At 43.9% G+C, this 17,072-nt stretch overlaps 1 protein-coding gene and 1 long non-coding RNA gene across 4 annotated transcripts in view; one reads left to right on the forward strand and one right to left on the reverse strand.

The window, feature by feature from the left end:
- LOC123377644 overlaps positions 1–11,989 on the forward strand; it is a 47,846-nt gene extending 35,857 nt beyond the window's left edge. The window contains exon 5 of the long non-coding RNA XR_006582261.1: positions 11,919–11,989. This is a non-coding gene — a long non-coding RNA (uncharacterized LOC123377644). The remainder of the gene's footprint in view (positions 1–11,918) is intronic.
- The window catches only part of CAB39 (calcium binding protein 39), a 63,037-nt gene extending 48,085 nt beyond the window's left edge, over positions 1–14,952 (reverse strand). The window contains exons 1-2 of one of the 3 annotated variants that reach the window (XM_045030785.1): positions 14,720–14,952; positions 12,645–12,791 (exon numbers count right to left, since the gene is read on the reverse strand). The gene's annotated coding sequence lies outside the window, so the exon portion shown is untranslated. Of the gene's footprint in view, positions 1–12,644; positions 12,803–14,719 lie in introns of those variants that run through there. The other 2 variants (XM_045030786.1, XM_045030787.1) reach the window with 2 other exon arrangements.
- Between the last annotated feature and the right edge of the window lie 2,120 nt (positions 14,953–17,072).

Genomic DNA, 17,072 nt, shown 5'->3' on the forward strand with positions numbered 1-17,072 from the left:
TCACTCCACCCATTCATTTGCCCAAAAACCTTTATGCTGTACTACATACGGTATACAGATAGGCACATAAAGGCCTCACCCATTCCCTGGTAAATATGAAAAGCAAACTGGCAATTCAAAAATCTCAGCATGAAAGATGACCAGCATCTATAATACACCACACAATTTGAAAAGTTTACTTCAAACCTTTTACTGTGCAATTAGCTGTTCCAGGCAATTTATAACCTTGAAGCTCTTTAATTTAGAAAATGTATCTGATTGTATCAGGAAAAAGCTTTGAGAATCAAAAGTCCCAATCTAAGAAAGAAAGTATTAAGGCTAAAACCATCCTCAAATGTGTTCTGTTTTTTATGATGTTTGGGAGCCTATAAACTAGTAAGAGCAGCTTCTTTTGGCTACAGTAACCAAAGACTAGTCCTAGAAGCCTTCACAATTCCCTTAAGACGGGAGTCACAAAATAAGTGACATTAGGAATGGAAAAGATGTATTAGACCTCTTAGCCCATCCCATTGCTAAATACAGGTATCTACCTACAGTTAGGGGTTCCATTTTTGCTATTCTTTTCCTTGAATTATATGTTTATTTTATGCACATTTTCAAGTTCTATGTTCTGGGTATTATTGTTTAATTTTTTTTTTTTAAGAATTCCACAGCATTTCAGTCAACATTTTCCTTTCAGATATCATTTTAATTTCAAAGACTGCTCTTTCACTAACACAGGAAAAGCTATATGCAACAAAACATTTTCAGTTCCCCTCTTTAAGTGAGGGACATAATACCATAGCCAAAGTTGAAAAAAGGAAATTAAAAAAAAAAATGTTACTGTGAAAACTGACTTTGTGGTTATCAGTTAAATCCTAAACCCAAGTATCAGAGGGGTAGCCGTGTAATGATGCTCAGAGGGGTGGATTTTCCACACCCCTGAGCGACACAGTTATACCAACATAAGTTTGTAGTATAGACCAGGGCTTAGTATCAACGATGTAAGTGAGACAACTCTGTGGCAAACCAGTCATGAAAAAACTTATTATAGAGCTGAAGGTGCTGCACTAACACTAACTAAGGCTAGCTGAGACAGCAGATATGTTACAGCTGATATGTTAAAGCATAGTTTAATGCCTCCAGTTCTGACTACTTTTGTGCTTTTGCAAGAAAACAGTCCCAGGGTATGTCTATGCTATAGTGGCATAGACATAGACATGTGAAAATATAATGTAAAAATTAAAATAGCCATTCTGCAATTAACTTGTCTCATCAACCCAAGATGTAGTTGACACTTGTAATGTGAAATTGACAAACTGACTGAGCTTAGTACATAATTTAAGGATGACATATTTCCTTTGAAAGGAACATTTTCATTGGAAGTTATATACTGATTCATATAGGAAGCAAGAGACAGTAGTTGACATACAAGTTTCTATTCTCAGACTTGGGAGTCATGGCCCTGTCAATACCATGAAATCCTTCCACCCACTTTGTCATGGCCCTTGCTCAGTGAAGAGAACAGAAATGGCAAACTGGTCAATTAAATTTTGCTTGGTTTTTAAGCACAGTTCCTTATCCAAAATTAGGAGCAGCTGTACAGGCATTGCTTGCTGAATCTACCCTTGGGATCATATCATATCTCAGGTAGCAGCTTTGCTTTCCAGCAAATCTTGTATTTTTGCCTCACATCCTAGATCCAAAAATATAGTATCCCACATCTTCCATAAACCAGTTACTAGCGGATCCATTATATTATGAAAATGGAGTTATCCATCTCGCTTGTCCTCAAATAGAAATACCAATTCCTCAGCCAATCCTAGAGGAAGGACACAAGAATGATGAAGGAGGCGGGAGCAAAATTTCCAGCAGGTGAGAAGACGTGATGAGATCAACTTTCTGCTCAGATCAGCAGAGCTCAGACACTGGTAATGGGTAACTGTACCTCTACCCTGAGACCTCTTATAGATAAGGTCCTAAAAGATGCAACTTTACCTCCCTCTATTCATCAACATCTGCACAATGAGAGAGTATGACACTCACAAGAGCCACTGCCAACATTATGCCTATGACACTCGGTTCTGTATCTCATTTTCCAAAGATGCAACTAATGCCATTAAAATGTTATAATACTTACAAGAAATCACCTCCTGGATGAAAAGCAACTGTTTCAAATGGAATCCAAACAAGACTGAAGTGATACTGATCAGATAGAAGAACACAAACCAAACAACTAGCCAGGAGGCTACCCACTTCTCCCACTAAAGCTCTGTGCCTGACTTGCCTCATCACTGAGCCTAGACCCCTAGACAATTAGCAGGCTAAGAAGAATACAGGTTTTTTTTTAATTCAGATTTTTATCTATTTTTATTTTTAAGATTTTGGTTTTTTAACAATTTTGATGGGTAGGGTTTGGGTTAGGGTGGGTGCAGTCTTGAGTGCGGGAGGCTCCCTGTATAGCTGAGGGACCCAAGACAACACGATGCAAGGTGTAGGAGAGGCAGTGGTAGACTTGGCCAAGCAGAGCAGAGATCCCCTGCCAGGACTGTAAAGAGGGTGAACCCTTGACTGTGAGGGGGAGGCCATCCCACTGCTGAACAGTTCCTGCCCAGGGATGGCTCCCACACTTCTGGCTAGTGAGTGAGCGAGCAGGGCCATGATAGCACAGCTGCAGAGTGCTCCTTGCACAGCTGCAGGGCCAATGATGCCAAATCCCTGCAGGTGCAACGTGTGAGAAAGGTTGCAGACCTGGTGGGACAAAGCAGAGATCTCTGGCACCCTTAGCTGGTGAGTGACAGAGTGGGGTCTGCGACAGTGGGGCTGAAAAGGGCTTCCTGCACAGCCAGTGACACCTGATCCCTGCAGGAAGGACAACTATTACCAAATGATTTTTTTCCCCCAGGGATTTCAGTGTGTCAGCTGAAATCTATGTTTACAGGCAGTTACTGATTAAACTCAAATCCTGCCAAGCCTACTTAATCAGCTAGTGTGCCAATGACAAAAAAAATGCCTTCTTTCACCTCCATTTTGCTAAGAAACTTTGCTCTTTTTTCCCCTATTAGGACCTGGCCACAGTGATCCATATAGTTGTCACCTGCAGGCTAGATTACTGTAATTCTCTGTATCTAAAGGCGATATGAAAACAATGCAAAAACACCAGCTTATACAGAATGTGCCCTATATTCTAGTCCCTCAACTGTCTTGCAGTATGCTTCCACTATCATTTCAAATCCTTCTCCTCAAAGACATTGCAACAGGGCCAATTGCCTCCCAAGAACCCTCCTGTGATCAGGGTACCCTGCCTCAGTTTCCTCTCCAATTCAAAAACTCACAAAAAGCTTTCATGAGTTCAAAATAATTCAAGCAGCTGTTCCTAGGCCTACCCTAGCTGGATTCTGCAAGATCAACCTTTTGTAGTAAATGTTCTGGTCATGGTTTAAAAAAAAAAAAATCGTACCCAAAGCAGAGCTTCCTGTAACCAGGACAGGAAAAAGGCTGAAGACTTCACAAAGTCCACTAGGGACCTTGTCACACCAATCAATCTGGAAGTCACCCCGATACTCACTGATGGGACCACTACAAACACTTGAAATGGACTGATAGATATTTTTTAGTGTAAACTTTCTGGAATGTCAGATATTTTACTAAAACCACAAAAGAAATATTTCCTTTTCTTCTGACAAAATCTGTTGGAGACTGAATCTCTTCCTCGCAGAGTCTTTTACTGGAAAAAGCTTCCTTTCATATTCCTCTGAGCACTATGGCTCCTGTCCAGTTGAGAAATTGTTGTATTACAATTTAGTAGGCAGAGTTTGTTAAAATGCCATTTTGGCTGACATGTGGATCCACACCAACAACCTATTCAGAGTGGCTAACTGGAATTCAGAAGAGAGAGTTTCACAAGTTACATTATCTTACCTTCTAGAATACTGAATATCATCAGAGTCAGAACTGAAATGAATCAGCCAACTCTATGGTGGAAGGGGAGAGAAAATATTATTTGATTCTATTGTAAATTCTCAGGGTAAGTGAAATGGAAGCAGGAAAGGCACAGCAAAAGTAGAGATGGCTATGGTGGGCTGCATACACGAGTAATTCTAAATCTGTTCTACCCTTACACCACTCTTTTCTCTTCTGCGACCAATAGACTTCCTTGCTATGAACCACCATCACTGGAAAAGATGCTGCTCTGTCTCTGATAAAGACAGAAACATTTAGGAAAGACCAAAAGAGTAGATCTCAGAAAAATGCCACACACCAAAAGCTGAGAACTCCAACTTCATGTCAGATCACTCTAGAGTTCCCAAAAAGTTCACCATACCCAAGTATTTACTGCAAAATAACTGCACACCTTGTATCTTAAAGAGCATTCCATTCATTGTAGAATGGTAGTTTGAAGGAAGGACTGACATCAACAGATAATGTAAAAAAATTGCCTTTCAACTGATTACTTATATCGGGTGTGCTGAGTCTTCATTTATTTTCTCTAATTTAAAGTTTCACGTGCCAGTAATACATTTTAACAGGTCTCTTTCTATGTCTATAATATACAAACTATTGTTGTATATAAAGTAAATAAGGTTTAAGAAGCTTCATTTAAAATTAAATTAAAATACAGAGCCCCCCGGACAGGTGGCCAGGACCCGGGCAGTGTGAGTGCCACTGAAAATCAGCTCACGTGCCGCCTTTGGCATGTGTGCCATAGGTTTCCTATCCCTGACTTATATACACATCAGGCATCATGAAAGAACTTCAGCAACTCTCTGTTTCGCCAATCTCTTAGTTTTCGTAGGGCCATATTTCTTTCTTCAAATCCTTTAAGCAGAATTACCCGAGATGAGACACGTACAAGTTGGCAAAAGTGGGCTTTTGTTCTGTTCGCTCTTGATGATCCGTTGGCAAGAACAAATGGTACAAATGCCCAGTTTTGCAAAAAAGTTGGGACGTCCAGGGCAGGGCTTAAAAACAGGATATATGGTCACCCCAGGTTGTTTCAAGAACTGCCCTGGCAGCTCTTACCACAGCTCAGCTTCCGGCCAGGCCAGGCAGCAGAGTCTTGGGGGAAGGGGAGGGGCATGGGGCAAATGTTCCACCTCTGGAAGTTAAATCAGTCTTGGAACCCCAGTAACTTCCCAGCTGCTGATGAAGCTGGCTCATTACAGTAGAAGATCTACAATAACTTCTCTCCCATTTAACAACATACATTTTCCAAAGTTTACTTCCCTTCAGCAATGATTTATGTGCAGAAAATCTGAGGTCTATCAGGGTTCTCTCTCTTATGGAAGAGGTTGCAGGGAAAAGGATACTCAAAGCCTTACTTGCATCCGAAGAAGTGGGTATTCACCCACGAAAGCTCATGCTGCAAAACGTCTGTTAGTCTACAAGGTGCCACAGGATTCTTTGCTGCTTCTACAAGAACCAGACTAACATGGCTACCCCTCTGATACTCAAAGCCTTAAAATCTCAAATAGTGATTTTTTTTCAGTTTATACTTAATTTCTAGGCATAGCCTAACTTCACCAAACTATCTTAACAATCTTTGTGTTTACTAGAGTGGTTTTAAAGTCATAGCAAATGGAAACTAGATGCAACGTTAAATATAAAGTGCTTGCATGGCTCTAATATAGCCTCCACTTACAAAATTTAATAGATTTTAAATACTACTCAATTTCAATTATAGGTTAATATTGGATATTGATGTTTCAATGTAGTGCTTTTCTAAGAGATTATAAATCTGAATAATTTTTAGAGCAACACCTGTTTACAAAGCTCTAGCATATTTTTAAGAAGGTACTTCAAGTTTAGGTCAGTAGAAACGACAGATCAGTACTGTGTTCGAAAGGCACAAATTTAGGATCTTGAGTCCAACAATTGCTATCATTTCTTCACTCGCCACCATCTCTGTCCCTGAAGGCTTACCTCAGTTCTCTCAAGTCACTAAAAGAGCTTTCATCTGATAATTTGCACAGTATGCCTCAAAATACATTCTAGAAATAAGTCTTCTCAAAACCCATTTTTAAAGAACTCCACAAGCCTTATTCTATTCTGCTTACAGATTTCATGATGGAATTATATTTGTGCAAATACTTACGTTGTATGCAATTAATAGTTTATTCTTCCTAAAAGAAATTCTGTATCTGACAGACAGCTTCCATTGTAATTTGAGGAAAAGGTAACTCATGGAAAGGAAAATAGTTAAATACAACGGTAGCCATTAGTTTTATTAATGGAACCTGCAGATACTTGTATGATAGGACAAGTTATCTAAATAGTTAGGACTAACGGCAAAATAAACACGTATCACCTATACATTTAAGAAGGATGTCATCAGTAAACAGAAGCATGGAGCTTTAATTTCAGTTTAGTCCATCAATTTCTTGTTTGACTGTAAATTTCATTCTGTTTCTGCCGCTAAAAATAAGCTTGGGTAAGAGCAGAGACAATATTGCACTAATAAGGATTTTGCATGACTTTCTTGCTAAGGCGAGGCAGCATGTGTGGAATACCACATGAAAGTGCAAGTTTAGAGGAATCTTACATCTAATTTGAACACTCGCAAAAATCGAGGAGAATTGACAGAACCAGAAAGTGACATGCACTACCTAATCTACAAACCTTCAATCTAAAATATTAATTTCAGCCTTCATTTCTAGCAATCACCCTACCACAGAAAGATATTTTGATCAGCTCCAACATTCCAGACAGATAAACATGAAAAATTAGCAGCATTTTCGTTAGCTGCATCTCCAAACGACTTCTGTTCTATCACATCATTTGAAATCTGCTATTGCAATTATTTGATAGGCAATTTTCAACACTGGAAACCAAATATTATATTATGGTGAAGATTGGCTGTAAGACTTTCTGTAAGACTGTGTTTTCACTAGAGACGGTTTCAGGCCGAATAAGCACAAGGGGGGTTGAATTAAGATTGCACAGGCAACACCGCTTCTGCCATTTGCTAACTTCTGAGTGCTTGTCTTTGCATCCTTAATGTTCTTTTAATGCAGCTCTGTATGTCAAGTACAAAATGTGTTAGTCTTGATCATATCCCCTATGGACATTACCTACAGTTCCCCATAAACAATTCTGAATTATTGCCAAGCTCTGCTCAAGAAAAGTTTAGGACTGGAATGGCAGGTGTTGCAGGTTTGGAGTGCAATGCATTGGTAAGGTGTGTTGAAAAGCTTCTCAATGCCAGTTTGTGTTTTACTCAGTTTAAGACAATGTTAATTCCTTACTTAAAAGCAGAGGCGACGCCTGGGAGGTGGGGGGAAATGCAGGGTCATGTGCCCCACCCCACCCCAGATTTGCTACTTGGCTTGTATTGAGCATGCTCAGTAACACTGCTGAAGCTGGCTGCCCTCACTCTGCCCTGCCCCACCCCCACTATCAGAAGACTTGGGTTGTCTCTGCTTAAAGGAGAAAATCACCCACATTTTAGAAACAAATCTGAATTATATTCTGTAAGTGAAGCATATTTTATCAAGGGTGATATTCCATAAGGTACAGATATTAAATACGGTATATTTTATAAGCTATAACAGGTTATTAGCTTTTCCTTACTGTAGGCTTTGATGCCTTCCTTTAAGGAAAGAGAACTAGTACGTGGAGGGGAACATGTTTTGTTTTCTTCCGATTATATCACTGCATTTTAGTTCCTATATACAATTGCAGCAGCAACTATATAGAAACTGCTTAGTCACATCTACAGTCAGAGATTCCATCGCAGCAGGATGTACTGAAGTACTGTCAGCACACGTATCTGCATAGTAATCACTGTATGAAGCCTTACTAATAGTTCCATTTCAGGGGGGTTTGGCGGGGGAATGGTGGGGGGAGAGGGAGAGGATTTTTTTGTCTCCTCTGCACTTCCAAACACGAATACTAGAAAGAAGCTATTAGCCGGAGGACCAGGGCTTGAAAAATCCATTCACCTACAGAAAGTAGCAAGCATTCTCAGGTGAGCTACTGGATCAAATTAGTAAAGAAAAAAGCAATACTGAAGATGACTGAAGACTTGGGAAGACAGAAAAGTATCCTTTTATATTTGAAAGGTTCTCCATATAAAGACTAAAATACTTCTTTCTTTTAAAAAGTGTAAATAAGTTCTGCAGAAATGTATTTTGTTAGATTTAAATTGATTGTGTAGGCCCCACTACTGGCCAGAGAAAGATTTCTACTCACCAATGGCAATTGGAGATTTCATGCTCTACCTTTTCAAGAATATTTGTTTTCATAATTATCACTTTTGGTAATTTGCCTTAATATAGGTATAAATAGAGATTTACATTTCTACCCACTAAACAAATCTGTGAAGATGTGAAACTGGTTGAACTTGTATGGAAATAAATGTATTATTTACCCACAAATATTCATCCTCAACACACCAGAAAAGTAGACATTTTAAGCCCTTGATTGAGTCTCAGTTCTACTGTTTCCTAACTATGCTCCTTTATTAAGAGTTTGAAATCTGTTTTTCCATTAGTTAACTAATAAACCGCTGGTCACACTTCCTTTAGTAACAAAATGAACTACTTTAATATTTGTTAGCAATGCTGATAAGAAGTGATATATAACAGGGCGGTAACCAAAAGCACTAAAGTTGCACTTCATTTTACATATGAAGTAATTTGTGTACAGAACACGTAGAGAAAAATGCACTCAAAATTTTAAGGATTCAATCTAGCCAAAGAAGGTAGTTTTTTTACACTTAGAAAAATCTCTTACTATTCTGTTCCCTGAATTCCACTGCTCTCAACTGATATGTTTAAATATCTTTGCACCAAATATAACTTTTCAGTTTTCTGAAACAGATAAAAAATGCTAAATTAAACTTTTCAGCAGAGACTTTTATGGGGGGAAAAACAGCATAACACACTTAATGTGCTTTTAAAAATAACTCGCCATCAAAGCTGACATTTTATTGGAAGCATTATAATGTTACCATTACATGGACAGGTAAGCTACTGTGTTAGGTATTTCCTCGAAAAAATGTCATTCCCTTTTTACAGGTTTTCAAGAGGTATCTAAGTTTGAATTATATCCAAAGAACACACGTTTGCATGTTTAAAATCTATCAGTCAGGACACTTTTATAATGCTCTGTGAACACACAGGGTACTAGCTAAAACACTCAAAACTGTGGAATCTGAATGTAGGTTGAAGTATTTATTTAAAATAAAAAAATTACTTCCTGAATTGATGTTTCTTTAAAAAAAGTCACAACTGTTTCTGAGGAATGAACATGATTATTCCTGGACACACTGAATGTGTATCTGCTTCCTGTTTGGTTCATTTCTAAATTCATCTCTTTATACAAGATATCTGAATAGGTGATAAGTTAATACATTATTTCATTATGAGGTAATATAAAGAGAGTGCAAATGTGTTTGGATACAGAAGGACCCAACTCAAATGACTCCAATTTAAGTTACTGGATTCTCAGTAACTTTCTAAATTTAGGCCATTTATTTAAGTATCTAAATACAGCAAGCTAACTTTAAGCACCCATTTATTAAACAGTTGGCCAAGGTTGTTAAGGCAAACCAATACAATATAACCTTTATATTTGGTGTGTTTCTTATTATGCTCTCCTCCTTCCTATTAGAGTAGAACTAACTTTCATTAACACACAAACAACTCTTAGTGTGCAACAGGTACAACATAAGTGTTACTATGAGGTCTGAAGAGACAGTGGGGGCAATTAAAACATGTAAAAAAAATCATAATATTGTGCACAGAGAGTTAGGTGCCTAACCAAATAGGTAATTTTCAAAAATAATTCTCTCACTCAAATAGTGCATGTTCTGGTGCATCTAAGAAAAATATCAAGCTTTGCATGCATATATATGTTTTATCCACAGCAACGTTTGGTGGAAGATAATATAGCAGGGGAAAAATAGGGGTTTTTAATGGATTCAAGCTAGATACAAAGGACACCCACACTAAAATCAAACCAAGCTTTCACTCCTGGATAGCAAATCCTGTAGTCAGGATTGCTAATATATCTGGTATCAAAAGGTAAATTAGTGAGAAGAGTGATTAAGCATGACATCACTTGGTCCATATTCATTCTGCAATTTCCTTATAGAAAGTTAAAAGATTTTTTTAACTCGATCATTAGCCTATTCGTTTATAAGCTGACCTCCCGCCCCTAAGATGGATAAGTAAAAATGGAAAAATTTTAATGACCCGTTCATAAGCCAACCCTATAATTCAGGGGTCAGCAAACTTTGGCTCCCGGGTCATCAGGATAAGCCACTGGTGGGCCAAGATGGTCTGTTTACCTTGAGCGTCCACAGGCACAGAGGTAAACCTAAGTAAACAAAGTGTCCTGGCATGCCAGCTGCTTACCCTGACGGGCCAGGACAGCAACTGGTGGGGAAATTTTTTTGGGGGGGAGAACCTGGGGGTCAGGGGAGTTACCCCTGTGACCACCCTCGACATGACCCCACCCTAGCCTGGGACCCCCACACTTTCCCCATCCCATCCCTTCCCACCTTATCTGGGGAGGATGTCTCTGGCCTGGCCACAGCCTGCTCTGGGGGGCTGGGCAGCGCAGCCACAGCCTGCTCTGGGGGGCTGGGCAGCGCAGCCACAGCCTGCTCTGGGGGGCTGGGCAGCGCAGCATGACTGCAGCTTGCCAGCACAGGAGCTACAGCTGCTTCGGAGGCTGCGGGGAAAGCAGCATGGCCAGAAGCAGAGAGTTTCTGGCCCCACCTCTTCCCTTCTGGCTCTGCTGGCTGTGCTGCCTCTCCTTGCTCCCTCTGTTGGGGGAGGGGCTGTGTCCCACCTCTCCCTCTCTATACTGTCATTACCAGAATCCTACTTATGGCAGAAAATTCTCTTAGTTTACCTACATTTTATGAAACCCAATAGCGTACTACAGAGATTACTAAGTTTTAAAGAGAGGATCCTAAATAAAAGTTTAGCTGCAAGCCCCCAATATGCTTAAAACGTAAGTTATTCAGCTCTGCATATAATTCTATTATACATAAATAGTAATCTCTTCCTTTCCCCTCCTCCCCCCCCCTCCCAAAAAAAAACCACCTCTCATGATTCAGAATGAACTCTGTGGAAGGGTTACAGCCTAGTACTTTTAGCCTTCAAAAAGAACTTGAAGAACCAAACAGACAGTGCACAATACACAGCACCATAAAACTAAGGTCTAGTTTGACTAGCACCAGTTACCCAATGAGAAACTACAGAATAACTCTGATGACAATGTGAAAGATCAATGTCATTCCCCTCCTGAATAAACATTTTACAATAGCAATCAGAGAATTCCAAGAGGTGGCGTTTTCTTGACATATTTACACCTCACTGGGAATACACTTTTGTCTGGGCCTAGGTTATAATGTTACCAGAAATTTAAGATAAGATACAATCTCATCTTATGCTGGGGTACTTTATCTTCTAAGGAAGAAATCCTAAACTATCATCATGCTATCAACAAGATTACAGTACAGCTCACAAAAAAAAAATCTTAAAACAACTGTATGTGGCTGACAGGCTCAATCACTTCTCATGTGACAAGACTATTACTGAACTAAATGTAAAAAACAATTCTCTTATAATAGCAAGTTAATGACAGATAATCTTACAAGCACAAGTAGGCCTGTGGGACATCTTTTTTGTGATTTTTATTTTTAAAGATCAGGTAAGTTTTGTACCATTACACAGGAAGACTAAAACTGTCAAATGGTACTTCTGATACTAATAACTAATTTGCTTATTCTAATTTACACGTTATTATTTTGTTAAACCCCTTTAACTAGAAAAGCCATGCATAAATACACATCAATATGTATTATAATGCAAATATACATTATTTTGATCTCATCTGTTAAATGAGAAACTTTCTGTATTTAAAAGTGAACTAAAGAATATTTTTGGCTCTGAATAGCTCAGAGTATTGCATTTCCTCTGTAACAGCGTATGACCTCATAAACACCTAAACACTATAAAGAGATGCATTTCCTGATGATACCCTAAACTGCTGTAAGGAAAAACATAGGACTCTGCACTGGAGTTTTTGAAAAGTAAGTAAAAATATTAATAATTTTCAAATATTTTGTTGTAAATGGCAGTTCCTTTTTAGATTCAAATTTTACATAATTATTTTTAAAAGACTGTATGTCTCTTGCCTTAAAGAAGTTGAAAAGTGGCAAGGTCACAGTTTAATCTTTTCCCTTGCACTGGATGTGCTAATTAATTCATGTCATTTTCTTATGATAAAATATAGGTTTAAAATAAATTTGCAACTAGGTTACCATTTTTTATAGAAATAAAAATTAGTTTAAAAAGCCAAAATGTACCCTTAGACAAAACTAGAGAAAAAAATTCCCTTCCACAAAAATGTTAGGTCACATCAGATTTTGGGGGAGCCCTTTGGAAAGTAAAGACCCAGTCCTGACAAGTTACTCTCACTCAGAGTTATTCCTGCATAGACTCCTACTATGACTATACATGTAGTGAAATTTGTAGGATCAGGCCCTAGTGCTGGAAATTGTGTCACAGTAGAAGATTTTACTATATATATACACACACACACATACACACAAGTCAGTTTCCTGTAATATAAAGATATCAATAAATATCAGAAAGGTGAATACTGTGGTGTCCTAACCAAATTCTAACTTAGGTAATTAGTTTGCCTACCTAAAATTCTCCCTGTGGTTTCATTTGGAAACAGTATTCTTCTTCAGTTCCATCCTAAAATGTTGTGCAGTGTTGCTGTGCGTTGTTAAACAGTAGCCGTTTTACATCCCAGAAGTGGCTCCATTTCAGTGATGGATGAAGTGGTCCCTGTTATAGTTTGTATATCAATTCGTTAAGTTTGTAAAGCATTTGAGGAACCTTCAGGATGAAAGGCACCATACAAATTAAATATAAACAACATTAGTTCTCATTCATCCTCTTCAGAATAGGCCTAAAACCAATCTACACATACAAAGCAATTCAAGATGTGCACAGAGCTAGATCACCAGTAAAAGCTAAAAACCTCTCAATTAATAACTTCTTTATAAATTTGTTTTAAGATTTTAGCAAAGTCCGAGATTCAGATCTGTTAATTTGAAAGGGAGTGAGCATTCTAAGGGCTTGGCTACACTTACAAATTTGCAGCGCTGCAGCAGGGTGTGAAAACACACCCTCTCCAGCGCTGCAAATTGCGGCGCTGCAAAGCGCCAGTGTAGTCAAAGCCCCAGCGCTGGGAGCGCAGCTCCCAGCGCTGTCCGTTATTCCCCACAGGGAGGTGGAGTACGGACAGCGCTGGGAGAGCTTTCTCCCAGCGCTGGCGCTTTGACTACACTTAGCGCTTCAAAGCGCTTCAAAGCGCTGCCGCGGCAGCGTTGCCGCAGCAGCGCTTTGAAGTGTAAGTGTAGCCAAAGCCTAAGTAAAGGTGATTATCAGCCTCAATCATGGGTTCCACTTGGGGCTGAACTCTTAAAAAATTACCAAACATTTCCCTAAATTTTACTGAATAATATCTGCTTTGTAAGTTAACAAACAGCAATTCTGCAGCCTACAAAGTGATTAAACAAGCAAGTAATAATTACTTTAAATGTATTCACTGAAACTGTTAATGGACATTTGCTGTGATTTCATGGCACTTAATTTTTCATTTATTTTCTCAGTGTCCAAGAAGTCAACTAAGTCAGTTTCACAAGCAGGAAGGAGCAAACAGTCCTATCAGTCCAGGAAAAACATTTTACCGAATGTGTCAGGATGCAAGGGGGCTTCGCCCCTTTCTATCACCCGCCCTTGTGGCATTCCCAAGCTCAACCCCATTATTTACTTTATTTCAGTACAAAGCAACTAAAAAAAAAAGGCACTGGGCTTGTTAGCTATACCTATTAGAACAGCCCAATTACTGAAAGTCCTTATGTATCTTTTGTATATTGGCCTTCTCTGGGCCTCTGTGTGGTGCACTTTTGCAAAGGTGAAGTCACTTATACTATTCTTTTTCCTCATCATTACTGCCCTGGGAGATCAACTCACTAGCAAGACCACTAATTTCTCTTCATTTAGACAACAATTCATAGTCCTAATTAATTCCTAATCCACAGCCAAAAACGTGAAGCATATCCTGGTCTCATTAAGACAGATCATTTTCTCACAAGACACTGACAAGCAGATTTTTGTCTCCACTGGTTTTGTAACAGGAAGTTTGTTCAAACCCCAGATCTGAAGAGGAAACAATGCGTGTCAACATCAAGCCAAGACAGAAGGAGCAGCAGCTAGTGAGGCATGGAGACCCTCCCCCCGATATTTGTCCTCAAACTGAAGACACAGAACTGGCTCTCTGGGCCTGCCCCTACAGAGGAGAGGACCCACGCTGAGTTGGGGGAGGCGAGAGGAGAGCCCGTGCCCAGATCACCTGGCTCTGCCCAAACGGGAAGTTCCTCACTCAGATACTCAGGAAGGAAAAGACCAGAGACCTTCACAACCAGCCTCCCCCTCTCCCCACCACGGGGCCTAGGGTGGGGAGGAGCAGAGCTTCACAGGAGCCTCCCCCTTTCCCCAACCCCCGCAGGGCCTATGGGGGGGGGGCGCTCCACACCAGCCTCCCCGCTCCGCGGGGCCTACGGGGCGGCGGAAAGGCGCCAGACACCCCTGCCCTCAGGGCCCAGGGGCTCCAACAGCCCCAATCCGCCGCCTCTCCCGGACCGGGCCCGGCTCGGCGGCAGAGCCCAGCCGGGGCGGAGCAGCTAGCGGCGGCGGCGTGTCGGTACCTTCGCTCGGCTGCCGATGGGGCGGCGCGGACGGGGCCTGGCGGCAGCTGCCTCCCTCCTCTCGGGGTCGGGTCCGCGGCCGCTCGTTAGCGTCTCCGGCAGTGCCCGCTCCCACCCTGGCGGCTCTGGAGGAGGCGCACGACGCGAGGCGCTGCCTGACGGTCTCTCGCTCGCCCCCTCCCCCGCCCCGCGGTGCTGCGCAGCGGCCCTTCCCCGCCCTGCAGCTGCGGCGGCCTGCGCCCAGCTCCCGGCCTCGGCCGCTCTGCTGCCCCCGGCGGCGCGGCGGGATCAGCACCGCCACCGGCTCCTGCGGCCGCTCCCGGCTCCCACCCCAGCCCCGCGGCTGCTCAGCGCGGCTCGGCCCAGCCCGGCCCTCGGAAACGGCAACAGACCCCGCCAGCCCAGCTGCGAGCGGCCGAGCGCGCCTCGCTCCCCGCGCCCAGAGCGGCCCTTGGACCCGCTCCCTGCCCCCCCCTGACGTTACACAGACACCCCCCCCCCCAGCCACAGCACACACTAACCCCCCCAGCCCCGCCCCACACTAACCCCCCCAGCCACAGCACACACTAACCCCCCCAGCACCACCCCATAGCCACAGCCACAGCACACACTAACCCCCCAGCACCGCCCCACACTAACCCCCCCAGCACCACCCCATAGCCACAGCACACACTATCCCACCCCCAGCACCCCCCCATAGCCACAGCACACACTAACCCCCCAGCACCGCCCCACACTAACCCCCCCAGCCACAGCACACACTAACCCCCCAGCACCGCCCCACACTAACCCCCCAGCACCACCCCACACTAACCCCCCCCAGCACCACCCCATAGCCACAGCACACACTAACCCCCCCCCAGCACCACCCCATAGCCACAGCCACAGCACACACTAACCCCCCCAGCACCTCCCCATAGCCACAGCACACACTAACCCCCCAGCACCGCCCCACACTAACCCCCCCAGCACCACCCCATAGCCACAGCCACAGCACACACTAACCCCCCAGCACCGCCCCACACTAACCCCCCCAGCACCACCCCATAGCCACAGCACACACTAACCCCCCAGCACCACCCCACACTAACCCCCCCAGCCACAGCACACACTAACCCCCCAGCACCGCCCCACACTAACCCCCCCAGCACCACCCCATAGCCACAGCCACAGCACACACTAACCCCCCCAGCACCACCCCACACTAACCCCCCCAGCACCACCCCATAGCCACAGCACACACTAACCCCCCAGCACCGCCCCACACTAACCCCCCCAGCCACAGCACACACTAACCCCCCCAGCACCACCCCACACTAACCCCCCCAGCACCACCCCATAGCCACAGCCACAGCACACACTAACCCCCCAGCACCGCCCCACACTAACCCCCCCAGCCACAGCACACACTAACCCCCCAGCACCGCCCACACCAACCCCCAATAACACCCCCAGCACCACCCCATAGCCCCCAGCCACAGCACACACTAACCCCCCCAGCCCCACCCCACACTAATCCCCAACAGCCACAGCACACACTAACCCCCCAGCACCGCCCCATAGCTCCCAGCCACAGCACACACCACCCCCCAATAACATCCCCAGCACCACCCCATAGCCCCCAGCCACAGCACACACTAACCCCCCAGCACCAGCACACACTAACCCCCCCCACCACCGCCCCACACTAACCCCCCCAGCACCAGCACACACCACCCCCCAATAACACCCCCAGCACCACCCCATAGCCCCAGCCACAGCACACACTAACCGCCCCCAGCCACAGCACACACTAACCCCCCCAGCACCGCCCCACACTAACCCCCCAGCCACAGCACACACTAACCCCCCCAGCACCAGCATACACTAACCCCCCAGCACCGCCCCATAGCTCCCAGCCACAGCACACACCACCCCCCAATAACATCCCCAGCACCACCCCATAGCCCCCAGCCACAGCACACACTAACCCCCCAGCACCGCCCCACACCACCCCCCAATAACACCCCCAGCACCACCCCATAGCCCCCAGCCACAGCACACACTAACCCCCCCAGCACCACCCCACACCACCCCCCAATAACACCCCCAGCACCACCCCATAGCCACAGAACACACCAACCCCCCAGCACCGCCCCACACCAACCCCCCAGCACCGCCCCACACCAACCCCCCAGCACCCCCAGCCACAGCCACAGAACACACTAACCCCCACACACCGGCCCGTAGCCCCCAGCCACAGCACACACTAGCCCTCCAGCCACAGCACACACTAGACCCCCCCCCGCACCGCCCCATAGTCCCCCAGCACCACCCCATACCCCAGGCACAGCACACACTAACCCCCCCAGCA

Source organism: Mauremys mutica, chromosome 9, assembly GCF_020497125.1.
Source record: "Mauremys mutica isolate MM-2020 ecotype Southern chromosome 9, ASM2049712v1, whole genome shotgun sequence".
In the NCBI taxonomy this organism is placed as follows: Eukaryota; Metazoa; Chordata; order Testudines; family Geoemydidae; genus Mauremys; species Mauremys mutica.